The following is a 14,708-nucleotide window of genomic DNA, read 5'->3' as shown; positions in this document are numbered from 1 at the left end:
AGAGTTGATGTTGGACTATTGCTCCACCTTGTCAGCACTGTCTCAATCGGATCTGACGGGCAAGAGATTAACAAACTTTGCAGCCTAATAATATTTAACTGGAGATAACAGAAATTGAACTAGAATTCCTCAGCTGAGGTGGGTTTTCAAAAACTGTTTGTGACTCCTGGAGATGCGATTCCTGGAGATGTTCCCATGAAAAAAGAGAGAGAGAGAGAATGTTTGAGTAGGCCCCAAGGTAAAACAATATTGAGCACATTATATTTGCATGGAAAAACTTTATCCACAGGATAATTTTGCCCTATGTCCTCAGCGTCTATAGGTGGATCTCATTTACTTCAAATGAAATAAGATTTTTTTAAAATGGGAGGGGCACACACTGAATCAGAATATCTTGCAGCCATGTGAAAATATATTTAGGGGACAGAGGTGTATGGTTTACAGCAGAGATAAGTGCCACAACCCCATAGTCACCTTTGACTAGACTTAACCGTCCAGGGGTCCTTTACCTTTACAGCATTCAGCCTCCATAATAAGAGTATTATAAGAAAATAGAGCTCTTTCCAGTTTACTAGATTTTGTTTATTTCCCTTGCCAAAGAACCCAGTACAGTTTGAAACACACCCACTCCTATTTTATTTGTATATTAATTAAAATACAATTTATCTCCTTTTTAAAAAAGACTCCCAAGGTGGCTAGCAATCAAGTTAAAATCCACAATAAAACATCAAGATACATAAAACAGTAAACAGAAAAGAGAAGAAACAACAAGAAAGAAACGTCAAGTAAACTATCATCAGATCAGTTAACTTTGAGGTCAGCAGTTTCGTTAACCACCAACTGGTCTGAACATGGCTTAACTGGATGGTGGAAGGCCAATAATGTTGGGGACAAGGAGACCATTCCACAATTGTGGCTCCATGACCCAAAAAAGTCCCATCTTACTTGCTGTACCTCAGATGATGGAGGAAACAGAGAATGGCTTCAATTACATGTTCAGATCAGTACTTGTGCATGAAGATGGTCCTTGAGATGTCATAGCTCTACACTGGTTAGGGAACTCAGAGATAAAACCTGGACTTTGAATTGAGCCTGGAAGCCAATGGGTAACCAATGAATTAAGACTGGATAAAAGTGGCGGGAGGTGCATCTTGCCAGAGTCCCGTAGAAAGCATCGGCACACATCTAAAAGACATGTGCATGATATAAAGCGTTTTAGCAGAGTCAGCGAAAGCAAAATTTGTAGGAATTGTGGCATCAAGTATTTTATTATTTATAAGCAAAAGAAACAAAAGAAACATGGCATTTTGCTTGAGCTCCTTCTCACACATCCTCTCTAGCCCTTAGCTGGACAGAGAGCAAAAGCAGCAGTTTGTCGTCTTGACTTCCGTTCACACACACAGTGATAAGAAATGAACTCACCTAATCACGTGACCCTCTGCAATAGCGGCAGTGGAAAATACTAACAAAGATCTTCATACACCTTGTCCCAGTCCATACTGACTTCAGCATAACTATACCTCATTGGAAAATTCATATATAGCTCGTTACAGCTGCCCCAGCTAGATGCGACTGAGGCAGGGTTGGCTAACTTGTGACCTTTTAGATGTTGTTGAACTCCCACCAGACTCAACAAGCATGGCCAATGGCCAGGGATGATGGGAGCTATAGTTCAGCAACACCTGGAGGGTCATAGGTTGCCCCGCTCCCTGTACTACGGCATGAATGAGAGTGGCCGGTCCATTTTTTTCAAGGAAAGTCTTCAGCAGGTGAAGCAACCAAAGCTGCTAAGAGGCACTCTTTATACCAGGGGTCCCCAGACTACGGCCCGGGGGCCACATACGGCCCCCGAGGCTCTTTTATGCGGCCCCCGTGGACCCCCGCCGCCTGCGCTTACCGGCACGGTACGGCACGGCTGCAGACTTCCAACCCAGAAAAGCAACGGAAATAGCTTGTGCGCACGTGCAAGCGTCATTTCCGGTGTACTTCCGGGTCGGAGGAGGCTTCTGCACATGCACACAAGCTATTTCCCGCGCTTTCCAGGTCGGGAGTGTGCCAGAAATAGCATTTGTGCATGCGCTCCTGTGCCCCCGCGCACGCTCCCCCACCCTCCGGCCCACTACACAATCGGCACAGTGGGCATCCGGCCCAAAGCCGGGTAAGTTTGGGGACCCCTGCTTTATACGTCCTACATGAGCTTCTGGATGCAGTGATGGATCCAGGAGCACACACAAGCTCTGACCCTGATTTTTATGGTGCAACACCATCCCAAACAGGTTGGACACCCTAAAACCTATTGGCGTTCCTTATGTTTTCCTTCATATTTTGTAAAAAAAACACCTTTTGAAAGAGTTAACAAAGAAATCTTGGAGATATGTGTGTGACATTCAGTGTAACATTTTCTGGCTTCAAACCATTGGGAATAAGCATGATACAACATTCACTAAGATTTCTGGTTCTTTAAAAAAGAGGAGGAAGATGTATGGAATACTGTTCCCCCAGTGGGAGAGGGGGAACAAGACTTATGCTTGAATCAAGGAGTCCTCAAAGAAGAGCCAGCATGGAATAATGTCCTCCCAGTGAGAGAGGGAGGGCAGGATCCATGCTGGGGCCTCAGCTTAATTGGGAAAAAAATTGAGATAGGGCTGGAAAGTGGAAACATAGCTGGATGATATTGTGCTACAGTTAGAAAATTGGGGGGGGGGCAGCAGGCGACAAAGAAGGGTGAGTGGTGGACAGGTGGCGAAAGAGTGGGAATAGGGTGAGGAGTAACAATGGGTTATTTTCTGATTGACTAAGATGGTCCAAAAACGGAATGTTGATACATCTGGGAGATCCAGAGTCCAGGGGAAGGGGGGTAGAATTAGATAAATGCGGTTAAAGGTTATTATGATAGAAGAAATAACATTTGAATGTATGGGAAAATTTTGGCGTATAAATTGTGAGGCTAAAGGAAGAATTAGAGATGGATGGGAAAATAAAGTTAGATTTGGATTAATTAATGAATTATAGGTTGCACAATGTCAAGTTAATGTAATGAATTGATGTGTTTTTTCGTTTTTCTTTTTTGATTATGTTTTATTTTTGCTTTTTCCTGTTTTTGTGTTAAAATGTTTGAAAATTAATAAATATTATTTGAAAAAAAAAGATTTCTGGTTCCTTTTTCTGGTAGATTACGGTCAGATTCCCTCCCCTGCTGCCAAATTTTCATCAGTTTACATTTGCATATGTTGACTTCTGTTAAATCCTGTGAATGCAGAAGCAAAAAATGTGTATGCGGAGAACAAAAGGGAGAGATAGAGTAGGTGACATATTAGAACTAGTGTTCTGTCCATTGCTTCTATCGCTGATTGATTGTGTGTCTCACGGTTTTCATAAAATACCTCAGAGCCTCCCACGAGAAAAAAAAAAGATGCAATCTGCTGCATGATACTGAATTTACTCTTACTATTGAAGAAATGTGCAAGCTTTTCTGTTAAACAAAGTCGATGTTTGCTCCCTTGTAAGAAAGAGGTTTATACCTTTTATCTCCTGAATATGAGAAATGGCAATGTATCAAACAAGAAAGTAGCCAGACATTTAAATTAGTGCCGTACCTGATAATTAACATTTAATGTCTCTTCCTGGGTTTTCTTGTTCTTCAACTTCTTATTTGTTGGAGGGCAGAGGAACCAAGACTAATGCAGTAACTATGGTCTGTAATTACACAGCATGTGGTCCCTCTGGGATGCTTCTCCACCATGGGATTTATTAGCTGTCTCACTTGCATAAAGAACAAGATGTAAATTATCCCCCAGTGTTAGTAATGGCACTCTGTGGCAAAAGAGCCAATTACATGGTGAAAATAATGCAGTGAAAAGGTGCAATGCAGCTTAATCTTATGCAGGTTTACTCAGAGGTAAGGCCCCACCAGCACCATACATTTAAAGCAGTATTACAGCATTTTGAATCCCGAGAAGTGAAATTTGTTAAGTGTGCTGAGAGTTGTTAGGAGGCCCCTATTCCCCTTTCAGAGCTACAGTTTCCAGCATGGTTTAAGAGTCAATCCCTCTTCCCAGGAAACTGGAAATTGTAGCTCTGTGAGGGGAACTCACCTATTAACATCCTTAACAAACAGCAGCTCCCATGATTCTTTGGCCATGAGTGTTTAATCTGGGGTGATACTGTGTAACTGAGTAGTGCAGACGGGGCCTAAATTTCATTGTGTCCCCAACAAAATGCTACACATTGCGCAATGTGCACACTCCAAGAGCCAGCTGCCAGGAGAAGGTAATTGCTACCCCTTATGGAATACAGGCATTCTGTTGAATACTGTTGCTAATTTCTGTATTTCTGTTCTGTACTGAGACGGATTCAAGGAGTGGCAATAGCATGGGACAATGGACAGGGTAATTCCATTGGCCAACAGTCCAGTAGCCCATAACCTGTAGCACAAACCTTTAAAGCTCTTTTAAATGGAGAGGTTTTCTTTTTTAAAAAGTTTTCCAAAATTGCTTCATCTCTGCTTTTCAGTTATGATTGCCCGGGCAGTTGATATCTTCCTTAATTCTTATTGTTTCCCAAGCTTACAGAAATGGAAGATGTGCTTTACATTCATAGTGCCCATGTAAGATTCTTACAAACCTGCTTGTTAAATAGCTCCTAAGTCAGCATCTTATGTGGAATGGAAATTATGTTTGTCTTGTGTACTTATAACCCCCCCACCCTGCCTTCATGTCTCAGCTAGGAACTTCATGCTCTTATTCAGATGCTAATACAGTATAAAGCCATCTGCTTCTTTAGCTGAGGCAGGCAACTAAGCCATGTGACCTCAGTTATTACCATTGCCCTCTTTCTGAGAACTCATTCGCTGTTAAACCCTGAACAATTATCAGCTGATTAGGATAATTTTAAAAGATTTTCAGAATCCTGGGGCAACCTACTTTCCCAAATCATGCATTGCTGAATGCACATTAGTTATAAAAAGGAAAGCAAACCTTTTAAAAGACAGAATTTCTATTTTAGTGCATTAGATTATTATACAGAATATAGAATGTAGATTCTATATTATATCCCATTTGCAGAATTACATTTACTGAATTTGAGGATACATATACAAAATTATTGCTTCTTTTATGGCACGTGAAGCCTGATCTGCTGTTTTTAGCAATGTGAACATTTCTCAGTTAAGGGCTACTTCACCCATTAGTTTCTTGTTAGCTGAGAGTGTTTGAATGGAAGAGCAAAATCTGGTATGCTTGTGCATGTTGTCAGGTATAAAGACTGTGCCATGTGTCTTTTGCTCTGGGGAGGAACCTTTCGTCAGATGAAGCACCTCCCCCTTTCGAAATAAGTTGAAGTTTATCTTCTTTTTAGATCAGTATGGTCCAAAACAAAACGTGGATATATATTCCTCTTTCTTGTCTACCCCACAGTTTTTTCCTTCTGCTTCCAGTTCCTTCTGGGGCAGTTCCCATCTTATGTCATTTTATAGAAACACTGTTAAATGAAAATGGTGTTCAGCCACCGTGTGAAATAAAGCATGCAGTACATCTTCTGTGTGGAATATCTGGCCCTTTTTTTGGCTTTTTTTTTTTTTTGCTAAGCCGCACTCACTTGCCCTACACCTGATGTCATATAGAACATCAGGGCAGGAAAAGATGGCAAAGCCCGACTTACCCCGTGCTTTTGCAAGACCAGCCATTAAGCTGATCAAATGAGCAGCAGGGCTTTCCAAGCACTGATGAACAACTGATTGCTGGCACTTGCAAATCCCTTACCTGAGAGTGTGTCTTCAAAATCCATTTGCAGGTGTGGTTTGGATTCAAATGATGCCTTCAGTCAGGATCCCCCTCCCCTTTCTCTGTTTGCAAGCATGGTTTGAATCCAAACCAGGGGTCAGCAAACTTTTTCAGCAGGGGGCCGGTCCACTGTAGACCTTGCGGGGGGCCGGACTATATTTTGGAAAAAAATATGAACGAATTCCTATGCCCCACAAATAACCCAGAGATGCATTTTTTTTTAAAAAAAGGACACATTCTGCTCATGTAAAAACATGCTGATTCCTGGACTGTCTGTGGGCCAGATTTAGAAGGCGATTCCAGGCCTTAGTTTGGGGACCCCTGATCCAAACTGTCTGTAGACCGAGAGGGAAAATGGCTGTTTGCAGGTACAGCCTGGAAGCCAATCAGCTGATTGGCACTTCAAAGGAGCTTGCTCTCAGTGCAGATTGGCATGGAGAGTGAGACCTTTTGAAGCTGTCACCTGATGTCAGGTGATTGATAGGTGACTGGCCTAGTTTTTCTGTCAAAGTTGGCCTGTGTTGTGAGAGAGAGAGAGACTCCAGTGTGCCAGCTGGATTCAATTCACCACCCATCTACAAGATCTGCTCAAACCAAAATACCTTTTCAGAATTTGAAATAATAATCTATTGATATTTCACAAAATGCAGGTTACAGGTAGGTAGCCGTGTTGGTCTGGATCGAAGTAAAATAAAAAAATTCCTTCAGTAGCACCTTAAAGACCAACTAAGTTTTTATTTTGGTATGAGCTTTCGTGTGCATGCACACTTCTTCAGAACAGCCTGGAAGAAGTGTGCATGCACACGAAAGCTCATCACAAAATGCAGACACCTAAATTCAAGATTTTATTAATTAGATTTTTCTGTCCCTCCTTTCAGGGCAACCATCCTCACAGTGTGGTTCACAATATGATAAAGAACATGAAATTACAGTTAGCAAAAGAACATTTTAAGACTGTGACATTTTACCACACCCGCACCACCATTTTACACAGGGAAGAAACCACAAAATTTGTTGTTTAGTCATTTAGTAGTGTCCGACTCTTCGTGACCCCATGGACCATAGCATGCCAGGCACTCCTGTCTTCCACTGCCTCCCGCAGTTTGGTCAAACTCATGTTCGTAGCTTCGAGAATACTGTCCAACCATCTCGTCCTCTGTCGTCCCCTTCTCCTAGTGCCCTCAATCTTTCCCAACATCAGGGTCTTTTCCAGGGAGTCTTCTCTTCTCATGAGGTGGCCAAAGTATTGGAGCCTCAGCTTCACGACCTGTCCTTCCAGTGAGCACTCAGGGCTGATTTCCTCCAGAATGGATAAGTTTGATCTTCTTGCAGTCCATGGGACTCTCAAGAGTCTCCTCCAGCACCATAATTCAAAAGCATCAATTATTCGGCGATCAGCCTTCTTTATGGTCCAGCTCTCACTTCCATACATCACTACTGGGAAAACCATAGCTTTAACTATACGGACCTTTGTTGGCAAGGTGATGTCTCTGATTTTTAAAATGCTGTCTAGGTTTGTCATTGCTTTTCTCCCAAGAAGCAGGCGTCTTTTAATTTCGTGACTGCTGTCATCATCTCCATTTCACTGCCTCCATTTCTTTCCCTTCTATTTGCCAGGAGGTGATGGGACCAGTGGCCATGATCTTGGTTTTTTTGATGTTGAGCTTCAGACCATATTTTGCGCTCTCCTCTTTCACCCTCATTAAAAGGTTCTTTTATTCCTCCTCACTTTCTGCCATCAAGGTTGTGTCATCTGCATATCTGAGGTTGTTGATATTTCTTCTGGCAATCTTAATTCCGCCTTGGGATTCATCTAGTCCAGTCTTTCGCATGATGAATTCTGCATATAAATTAAATAAGCAGGGAGACAATATACAACCTTGTCGTACTCCTTTCCCAATTTTGAACCAATCAGTTGTTCCCCTTCATGGATCAATGCCTTGTCGTGGCGACGGGGCTTGAATAACTCAGAGAAGCTATGAGCTATGCCATGCAGGGCCACCCAAGATGGCCAGGTCATAGTGGAGAGTTTTGACTAAACGTGATCCACCTGGAGAAGGAACTGGCAAGCCTCTCCAGTATCCCTGCCAAGAAAACTCCATGGACGAAGACAACAGGCATATAAAACCACAAAATATTGTGTTGGAAATAGTTATATTGCCTTGCAGTGTACAGAAAATGATGTGGCCAGTTATACATATCTCTAAGCCAGTTTCTATAAGCCCCATCTTGATGTTGGGGGCCAATTGCCAGTTTTGATACAGGACGGACATCCTGAGTCATAAATGTTTACATGTTGAAAGGGGTGGGGGAGGATTTAGCAGGTACAGCAACTGCATTTGTCTAAATCCTCTCCTTTACATGGTTATTGAAGGCATGAAAGAAGCTCAGGTTTATATTGAGCCTCAAAATTGTGGAAATTTCACTGCTTTCCCCTTTCCACTTGTTGATCATATTTCAGCAGATCCTTGCTGGAATCTCAGACATTACAAGCTTCTCCATGTAAATATATAGCAACATAGCTCATGCTCACCTTTCTGCATATATTTTACATTAAATTATCAGAAGTATTTTGTCTCTCTGGGAATTGTTGATTGAAATTTAAACACATAGGAAAACATCATAAAGAAGTAGGAAAAAAGAAATAGATATTTCCTATGAATTACAATTCTGTTTTGACATAACTGTGATTCCTTTTCTATTTGATGATTTACTGACCATTATTTAAGCAGCTTAAAAATATTTTCTTTCCCTCAGATTTCAAGGGTTAATACCAATGTTGCTTTAACTCCACTTTTTCCCTGTTTTATGTCTCTCTTCTTCAGCTGGGTGAAGAGACCGGTGTTTTACATTGTCAACTAATCCAGAGGACAGTGTGCTTGTACACTACAACCAGGTCAGTGTGTTTGAGTTTCTGTAGTAAGGATGAAAGACGATTAACATATAATTATTTTTAACACTCCCTGATTCAGAAATCCCCAACAGTAGATAGGATTAGTAGCATGTTGCTGGACAGAAACAGACTTAGAGTGACTCCCTCCCCCTGCCCCCCTCCCGCCCCCAAAATAGGATAATGCAAAATGCATACATTTCCTTTTTATAAAAATGATTTTTAATTTCAAGTAACAAAACATACCCATACAAGGAAAACAGAGTACAGAAAAAGAAAGGAAAACAGTGACTGATGGCTGCAGTTTTAGATGTTCCAAGAAAAGCACTCAAATGAGCTTCCTGCAACCAATTGGAAGCAGTGCTTTGTTTTCTGAACGTTTTGGGAGTCAAATGGACTTCCAGAACCGATTCCGTTTGGGTTCCCAGGTGCAACTGTATTCTGAATGTATATTCTGTTGAAAGCAGTTGACAGCATCTGTATCTGATGCATATTCCAATGCACACCCAGTTTACGGTATGCCTAAAGTTCCTGAAACAAAACAAAAAAATGACTTTGCTGAATATCTGTGGATATCTAAAACTATTGGACAGAAAAGTGAAAAGCTCCACAGAAAGCCATCCATGCACACATCCCTAATAATAATAATAATAATAATAATAATAATAATAATAATAATAATGCCTTTGCAAATCAATGTGAAAAATTAGTTGTCACTAATTTAACTCACATTGATTTCAAAGGAACCAAAGCGCAACTACTTTTGTCTGGATGGAGGCTAATGATTTGACAGGGTTTCGGTGCATGGAACAATAAAACCATGGTGTCAGGGGGACTCCCTACAGGGAGCCTCCCCCCCCGTCATCCAGACCAGCACTTCGCCCAGTGATAGCACGAGCAGCGAATCAGGAGGAGGGAATGAGGAATGGAGCGGAATGGAGGGAGGGCTCAGTGAGGCCTCAGAGCCCTTGCTACGCTCTGGAGAACAGAGCGGGCAGGAAGGGCTCAGAGAGGCCTCAGAGTCTTGGCACCGCTCTGATTGAGGGACAGCAGATGAGGGGCTCAGCGAGACGCCAGAGCCCAGGCAGCAAAAGGGGAGAACTCTCCTTCCGGCACCCAAATTGAGGCGTGCGCCCACATGTAGGGCTAAGGGGTGGCGTTTCAGGGTGCTCAGGCTTTTATCCTGGCCCCGAAGCAGACGGAAACCATTGCCGAGTTCTGAAAGTGACTATGCGGTCATGTTTTCTGCTATCTCTGCACTGTAAATAGTATGCACAACAAAACTCTTAAAGACAGCGCGGACTGGAGCGTCTTTACTCGACAGTAGCCGCAACAACCCCCTGACACATGGGTAGGATTCAACTAAGTTGTTCTGTGTGTAGAACAAAATCTGCTTGCACAATGGGACTTTCTCCTTCTTCTCCATCCTGTACCCTCAACATTTGCTCTGGAGGGTTGGGGGACCCCCAGTACAGGTTTAAGGGATGCAAAGGGGCATGCCTAGGGTAGGAGAGAGTGGGAAAATATTGCATGAGCAGACCTTGTTTCTCACATGCATACCTGCTATGTTGAATTTCACTCTATGTCTCTGTACAAGTGCAGTATTTAGTAGGCGTCCCCAAGAATATTCAGGGGTTTTTTGTTGTTGTTTGTTTAAAGAAAATAACATTCTAGCATTTATGGCTGCAAAATGTGAAAATGTGGACTAGGCCTATATATGGAAAAATGTCAGAAGCCATCACTGGACAGTTAGGCAGAAGAGGTTGAATATGATGGTTGGGATCTAATACCCCATTGATGTGATCTCAGCCCATGATTACTGGAAGCAGATTAGGACTACAGTCTTGTGCCCACTTACCTGAGAATGCACCTCATTGAAGTCGGGTAGAAAATGTGCACAGGAATGTGTAATAGATATATGATTGCACAAATACATAACTCCACAATTTATAAAGGCCTCAATATTCATTTTTTAAAAAAATAAAAAAATGCACACAATTGTGTACCAAAGTAAAAAAGTACCAAAGTAAAAAGAAGTGCTGAATAAGCCTTCAATCCTAACCCCTCTCACCTGGAAATTTAATAGGATGTGCTTCTGAGTAGACATGGTTAGGATTGCATTATAACTCATTCATGCAAAGCAATGATATTGAGCAGCATAATCATGAAATGTAAAGTTCAAGTTTTGTACTTAAGCTGGGAGGAGTGCAATAGAGCTGAAAACACTGAATAAATCATAGTCAAGTTTCCAGTCTCTATCCTTTTCCAGTAAATATGCAGTGAGCAAATATATTAAAAGACAAAGAATATTTGTTCATATCTTTTTTTGCTCAGTTACAGAGTGTTCAAGTTTCCATTTCCCTAATGTGTAGAGAAAAGAACGGTGAGGAAGAATACAGTGATGACCAGTGGAATTCACGTTGTTGTGCACCCTTATTTTCCATATTTCTCCCCAACTCGTATCATGTTGCCATTGAATCTGACTTGCTTAATTAGACCTCCTGCCTGGCTCCAGCTCAACGTGCCAAGACTCAGGCAAAGTGACCCCACCCCTTCCTATTACTTTGCTTTCTAGGTTCACAGAGATAAAAGAGACACTTGTTTCCACTCTAACTATGCTGGAAAAGAGGCCTCATTAAACCAATTTCTTGGAGGAATGGATACCAGCATGTTAAATGGGTTCTCTGTGCACATTGTGAAAGGGATTGTGTAACATCAGTTAGAGGCTGGACAGTTTCCTGTGTTTTACTTTCAGTCATTTACAAATCACAGACCTGGCTCTTCAGGCATTTTGTCAGACCAGAGCTATACAACAATTGGGACGCTTTCCCTTTAGCATCACAGCTCTTGATAGCTCCCGTCCGATGCCTAAAATAATAAGCCACACTAGTGAGGCTCTAAAAGAAATGACCTATAAAGGATCGATGATGAGACAACATGTTTCATGTTGTGTTGCATGGATTTATATAAGAACAGCAGCCCAGTTTGCACGTAACACTAAGCCAGGCTAAACCATGATTTGATTTAGGGCAGATCTACTCCATAAATTTAAAGCACAATCAATGCACATCTAAAGCACACATCTTCCTCCAAAGAATCCGGGTGACTGCAGTTTGTCCTAAGTGCTGGGAACTGTAGATCTGTTAAGGGTGGTGGTGGACCACAGTTCCCAGGAACCATGCCCTTTGTCCTAAGTGCGCCATCCAAAATGAACTAATGACCTGAACCTGGGCGTTCCTCCTAATATTTTGCTGGGCTACCCCATTCAACGACTGTTGAGAGCAGCAGGGCCAACTCTAGACGGGGCAAGGCAGCAGATTTTACAATACTATTAAAAGACAAAAAAATGTTAATTATTTAGTGACTTGTGATTTTTTAAATAAAAAAGCCCACAGGTTTTTGGGTTTTTGTATCTGGCACATATGGGAGATGGTCCATCTTTTAGAGAAATAACAGTCACTAGTGTGATAGCATTGACATGCAAAGGCAATGAAGGCTGGTAATTGAGCCTTAGTTCTAGTGAGCTAGCTCTGCTATCTTAAACTATGTTAAACTATGCTATGTTAAACTATGCGATGCACAACACCTCCAAGGTGCCCCTATTTTCAGGGATGTCCCTGATTTAGAGAAGACGCCCCGGTTTCTGATTTGAACCTGGAATGACCCACTTTTCCTTAAGATGTCCCTGTTTTCATTAGAGAAATGCTGGATGGAGTTATCCGCCCCCCTGAGCCATCTGAAGGCAATCCTGTATAGGAAAGTTTTTTTATGCTTGATGTTTTATTATGTTTTTATATATGTTGGAAGCTGCCCAGAGTGGCTGGGGCAAACCAGGAAGATGTGTGGGGTATAAATAGTAAAATTTTCATGATGGAATGCGGTGTTTCTGTTATCATCAGAGAAATGTTGGATGGTATGCCACACCCCTTGTGGGAGAAGGAAAGGATTCCATGACATGATTTCTGGCATGCATGAGAATACACACACACACACACACACACACACACACACACACACACCGTATAGATAGATAGATAGATAGATAGATAGATAGATAGATAGATAGATAGATAGATAGATAGATAGATATGAGAGAAATAATTAAATTAAATTGTGTTGGGTGATGTCTTAGGTTGTGTCTCTGCAGTGGTGCTCATTTCAGCAACTCAGAGATGGATTGATTTGACTCACACTCTCATATTGCACAGTCAGCTTTGTTGCCTGCTATGTGCTGTATCTAGTGCAGGTTCCATTGCTGACTTAAATCTTCAGCCAAATTTTAATTTAAGAAGCCATATTTTCTGGACCGTGAACTGCCTTGCATTTAGATCTTGCCATTTGAGGGATAACAGCAGCATAATTTGAGAGCAGCCTCGCAGTAAGGACGATTGCTGATTATTTGTCCCGGTGTGTGAACATTTGGCTTTCAGAGACTCTCATCTGGCAGACATTTCCCATATGGACTAGATGACCCTTGTCGTTCCTTCCAACTCACAATTCTTTGATTCTACGATTCCTGCAGTGTTCTTTATCAATGCAGCCTTGGTTTAGACCCCTTACTTCTGCTATGGTAATGCTACAACCTATCATGGTGATATCTGTTCACTCTGGCAGAGCTGCAGGAGATAGACACCGGTGCCGTTGCTGACAATTTTTTGCACACACGCATACCACAGTTTAAGAAAACCTGGCTGATGCTCTTTATAATACTCATTTAAATCTCGCCCCCCTCCCTTCGCAATGACTTTAAAATTAGAGTGAAGAAAAATGAGCAAGAGAGCCTTGTTGTCACTTTATTTTTGACAAGGCAATTACTGTGTTGTGTTCCATAACTCAGATCTGGATTTGTGGCTGTAGATGGAAATTGTTGTCTTGATGCTGGCGCTAAGTTAGAAAAGAGCTTATTTAAAAAACAAAAACAAAAAACGGTAAACAGTAGAGCTGTGTAAAGTTGCATTTAGTAGTTCAATGTATGTATGCTTATTTGTCTGCTCATGAATATTTAGTTGCTTCTGTATTCAGTGCACCAATAGGAGTAAATAAATATGGAGGAGTAGAAATAAAAATCTGGATTGGTGTGATGTTTGACATGACCTACGTTTCCCAACCTTTTGTGAGATACAAAGCTTCACAGAAGAGAAGATGCATCTTTTCTGCATGTTATACGGAGGGGTAGGTATAACAGATGAACACTCTATTCAAATGCATATTTGAAGCCCAAATATGATTTGCAACCCATCCCTCAATTAAAACTGACCACCAATCAGTTGGTTTACTAGAAGCCCGGAATAATATGGAATTTACACAGTCTGACCCTATTCACGTGTAGGCATTTTGTGTTTTTATCTTGTATTTTCATGCTGTGAACCACCCTGAGATGAAGGGTGGTATACAAAAATTAAAAAACAGTGTGCAGGGTCTTGCTGCTGAAGTCACAGAATCCTCCACCATTCCTGCCTGTCTCTAGCTGGGGAAATGCAGACAAGAGGTGGGTTTCTCCTAATGGGTGAATTGGCACTCATGGTTTGTTTTCTGCAGACAAATAAGATGCAGTAAGCCCAGGTTTGCTCTGCATTTGCCTCACTAGTGCCAGGTATGGCATGGTGTATTTGAATGATGTAATGTTAAGTTAGCTAATTTAGCAATTTACTCTGAAAGCAGTGTAGAGAACCTGTGGCTCTTTAGCTGTTGCTGTACTACAACCTCCATCATCTCTCCATTAGTCATGTCAACTGGAGCCATTGGGAGTTGGAGCCCAACAATATCTGGAGGTAATTTACACTAAAAAAGAGAGAGAGAGAGAGAATGTTTAAATTTATGAAAACACTGGCAATGTTTTTCCGGTGAGCCTGGGAGGAACCTAGGGACATGAGGGGAACCTTGGAGGCTGAGAAATGAAACTCTAAACCAGAAGTGGCTGATTAACAAAGTGCTGCTTCTGTCAGAGATATATGAGGTCATGAGAAAAGGTTGACACTGAGCTGAGGGTTCATAAAATATTAGGGCAAAGTGGAATCAGCCATGGATTCAATACTGCT

At 41.7% G+C, this 14,708-nt stretch overlaps 1 protein-coding gene across 11 annotated transcripts in view; it reads left to right on the top strand.

Annotated features, from left to right (window-relative positions):
- The window catches only part of MAP2 (microtubule associated protein 2), a 241,407-nt gene that overhangs the window by 66,402 nt on the left and 160,297 nt on the right, over positions 1-14,708 (top strand). For all 11 annotated transcript variants that reach the window (XM_088669015.1, XM_060282211.2, XM_060282236.2 and 8 more), the window contains exon 3: positions 8,606-8,676. The gene's annotated coding sequence lies outside the window, so the exon portion shown is untranslated. The remainder of the gene's footprint in view (positions 1-8,605; positions 8,677-14,708) is intronic.

Source organism: Zootoca vivipara, chromosome 1 (assembly GCF_965207765.1).
Source record: "Zootoca vivipara chromosome 1, rZooViv2.hap1.1, whole genome shotgun sequence".
Classification (NCBI taxonomy): Eukaryota; Metazoa; Chordata; class Lepidosauria; order Squamata; family Lacertidae; genus Zootoca; species Zootoca vivipara.
The sequence above is the reverse complement of the archived record's forward strand: the minus strand, read 5'-3'. Positions and strand labels throughout refer to the sequence as shown.